The sequence below is a fragment of the Poecilia latipinna genome, unplaced genomic scaffold (genome assembly GCF_001443285.1).
Source record: "Poecilia latipinna isolate Pla-1442-1.1 unplaced genomic scaffold, P_latipinna-1.0 Scaffold3564, whole genome shotgun sequence".
NCBI lineage: Eukaryota > Metazoa > Chordata > Actinopteri > Cyprinodontiformes > Poeciliidae > Poecilia > Poecilia latipinna.
The window spans coordinates 69,978-74,450 of record NW_015116180.1 but is presented as its reverse complement, the minus strand read 5'-3'; positions in this window follow the sequence as shown (position 1 = coordinate 74,450).

Below are 4,473 nucleotides of genomic sequence, written 5' to 3'. Positions count from 1 at the left end.
CATAAACTAAATAAACAAAACCAAAAACAAAAATAAAATGGATTCTCAGTTTCCATTAACAAAAAACGGACTTGAATAAAAACTAAACAACATAAAGCCAAAGTGGAAACAAATACTGCATTCAACCAAAAGAGTGCAGATATGAAATCTGTATACTATATTTCCCTTCAGTAATCACGCGATTTAAATAGAGAAGGTGGGCACATCCGACTACCTAATGCAGTAGTTCACACTGCATGATTTTTTTTGCCCCTATTTTCCCCTTATGACAATCTTAGAACGTTGGTCATTCTAAGATTGTCGCTGGTGATTTCGTAACCGATCATCCTGCAGTGTGTGGTGTGTTACGGTGGATCATCGTGGCCGCTCCGATCTAAATCAGGGATTTCCCCCGACTGGAAGCGTCAATGCAGCCCGTTGAATGTGACAGGTATAATGATTTTCATTCAGTCAGGACTTTAAGCTGACACTAGCCACATACATCACAGGTAGATTCTACTAATGCATTGATTAATGCCTGGTTTTAAAATTAGTTAACTGGACTTGTAGCCATTATTTTGTGCCCATGTGGCTGGACACCACATGGCACGACGAACCCGATCGAACCGTTATACCTAGGATTTCTGTCAGGTTTTGAAAATGGGCCGACAGTCCGCCAACAACCCGTGTAGTGTGCGCTGGACATTACACTAAGGAAGAGCACCGGAGATTAGCCTTTTTTCATTCAGTGTCATCAACAGAAAGAAAAAAAGACAGGAAGAGACGATAAAGCCGATAATTAAAATGAGGTTGATAGATTTAATTTATCGTGTGATTAATTGATTTATCGTTTATCATGACAGGCCTAGTTGTTACAAATGGATCACATCATGGAGGTGGTTGTCTGAACTGTTAATTTCATCAGAGTCAGAGCTCTCAATCATCGTCAGTTTGACAGCCTTCTCAGTGATTGCAACATTGTCCATGGTCTACCATACCATACTAAAGTTAGATGGTTAAGCAGAGGTGCTGTGCTGAAGCGCTTCTTTGATCTACATGGGGAAATTGAACAGTTCCTGGAGAAAAAATGTAAACCTGTAAAGGAATTACAATGTCCACTATGGCTGCAGAACCTTGCATTTATGGTTGATATTACAGGACTCTTGAATAATCTGAACAAAATGTTGCAAGGATGCAAAAAAAAAAAAAAAGTAACAGTATTATGACAGCATGTGTGCATTCAAGTTAAAGCTGACGTTATGGGAGACGCAGATGGCGAGCGGGGATCCTGCTCATTTTCCCTGTCTAAGAGATGTGTGCGCAGCAAGCGCTAACCCTGATGTGAAATGGTACACAGATACGATTTCAAGATTGCTGAATGAGTTTGAGAAACGATTTCAGGTATTTAGCAAACTCGAGACAGAAATCTCAGTTTTTCTCTCACCTTTCACAGTCAGAGCTTCTGATGTGCCTGTTGATCTGCAACTTGAAATTATTGATTTGCAGTGTGATGTGGAATTGAAGGACAAATTTGCATCAGTTGGCTTGGACACATTTGACAAGTATCTCCTACCAGGCTATCCTAAATTGACCTTTGTGAGCAAATTTTCTCACTAATGAATATTAATAAAACAAAGCTGTGCTCAAAGCTCACACATAAGCACTTAATTGAAATTCTGAAATTGGCTGCTGCTCAGGACATGATGCCTGATATTGATGTTCTTGTCCAGTCTAAAAGATGAAGTTTCAGGGGAAAATACTGAGTAAAACTAAATCCTACGGAATGTTACTGTCAACGTTGCACTATGAAAAATTACAGCTTTTAATATTTGCTGAATTAATTCTGTTAAAGTTAGTGCTAGTCAGTAACAGATTTACAACAGAAGAGTTTTGTTGAGTAAAATATTCCTCATGCATGCAATACATGTTATGTATGAAAGTTTTTCTATATGTATACATTTTATGCATTATGCAAGAAAGGTGACAAATATACTTAATCAAATGTCTGTTTAAAACAGCTGCCACTTAAGATTTAAAATGTGTGAAGTCAAATAATTTGTTCAAATTGCTTCCCAGATGTGGAAAATTGATTTTAAATGATTTCTTAATTGTTATCTGTTTGATGTATTCTGTTATGCAGGACTGTGTTTTTAAGTTCCAAAAACTGTGAATAAATGTTTTGCAACATTGTACAAACACTGTGATCAGTTCGTATGCATAATATACTTAAATAAATGTTTAAGTGAGTAAAAGTATTGTTGAAATTGCACATACTTTTCTTAAAAACTCTGAGGTTATTCATGATATATTTTGAAAAAGTGAAATTCGTTTAATATAAAAATCAACAAGTCCACTTTTTTTAGTTCTTTGTAATCTTGACATTAGTTTACTTGTGTGCCCCCCTGGAGATCAGATTAAGCTGTATGTGGCCCCTAAACCAAAATGAGTTTGACACCCCTGTTCTAGAGTCTGGCATAATAATGCATTTTGTGAGTCCTTTCATATTGCATATGACTATATTTGATACTCTTTCTTCCATTTATATTATTAATGCAACAATGTTTTATAGTTTCTTAGGAAGAAAAAAATCTAGCAGTTCCGTTTTATGGTAGTGAACATTCATTAGGATTTAGTGTTGAAGAAAATGAGCATCTTGCAACTTTGCAATGAGAGTGAGGATGATGAAGGATATGAGCCAACAGTGAGGGTGAACGTGTAATTATGTCTTGTGTGTTGCATTAAACTGGCATGTTCATGACATACTAAGGATATTTATTTGTTTTCTAGACCCACCTCTTCCACTGGAAGCTGAGAGGAACTGCTTCATCAGCTTCCACAAGCAGAAAGGCAAAGACAGCAGGATCAAGACACTCAAATCAAAACCATAATATCAATAAAATATGCCAATAAATTAAATTGTTTTTAGCTTTCAAATTAGTTTCATTGTTAACTATTATTGCTACTGGGGACTATTTAGATTTAAATAAAGGTTTTTACAATAATAAGCCAAACATTTCTTGTTTTCATTCATTTCCACTATGGTACAGGGTTGCCAAATGGCAACGTCAACATAAAATTTATTTAAAAGATAACATTTTTAAAAAATGTGTCTTTATTATGTTTACTTGGTTTATTTTATGTAAAAAAAAACATCCCAAACATTTTTTTCCAACTTGCATCATTATTATCATAGAGGGTTAAGAACAGGCTACTTATTTTGTTATTTTTCTTCGAGCTAGTGGTTACATTTACATGAGTAACTTTTTGGGGGGCACTGTACTTTTCACTTTTAGTAATATTTTATGAATGAACTATTGATACTAATACTTGAGTAGATTGACTTTGCATAAAGAAATAGACCTTAGTGATTGGAAACATTATATTCTTAGACTTCTGCAACATATGAGCAAATGTTTCTGCAAATCTGAGCATAATTGCTCAGCATTTTCTGCATGTCAGTATTTACATCATTAGTTTTTTATATATTAACAAACAAAATGGGTATTTTATTTGAAAGTTGTTTATGTATTTATATTAAATAAAATGCCCTTTTACTGTCCCACCCCAAAATCAGCAAAATTCCTCTGGAGCTGGGTTTGATTATTACTGTTTTTGCAGAGTTCACCAGAGTGGAAAGTGGGATCTCCTGTTTTGCATGCAAGTCTGAAAAGGAGTCGTTGACAACACACTTCCCGAGATCCTTGTCCAAATTGAAAGAAGGGTGAGCATTCTGAATGATTTTGCTGAAGGTGAAGAAAATTCTGCAAGTTTTTGATTAACATCTTGTTCAGTTGGACGTGCACACATGCACATGACTCCTCCTCACATCCGATCATTTGCAATAACCAGCCAGTTTGATGCTATATTAAAGGAACATTGAGTCATATTTTTTGGGTGAGGGGAATTTGTATTGATAATATTTGGGTGATTGAGACTGGAAAAAACACAGTTGGAATAATGAATGATTGAGCAACAGTTGGAAAATTGCCGTTGCTCCTTTAACTGTGCAACCATCAAAATTCTAATCAGTCAGTCACGGTGAACAATTATTTTAGGCCACTTATTGCGAAAAAATGTGATTTAGTTTCTTCAGAATATGCTTGTGCTTACTTTTATTGTTTTTCCTACTCGTAAACCAATGATGTTGCCATGAGGACTGCTATCCTGCGATATCTCTCAGTTTTCCTCGAGGACGATGACAGAGTTCTACAATGTCTCTGGTATGTACTGCTATTCCGTTTGTCAGAGTTAAATCAAAACTTTCATCTCATTCTTTTTTTAATTTGTACTTTTCTTATTATCCACAGGATTCAGGTGCCATAGCAGACTTCATCCAGGTTCCTGTTGGGTTACTGACTGTTAAGTTATGCTAAGTATATCATTTTGTTAAAATAAAATGTTGAATCTTGTGAACTTAAAATTTTTTGTTGTGGTTACTTAATTTACAGGTGCTGGTCATAAAATTAGAATATTGTGATAAAGTTCATTATTTTC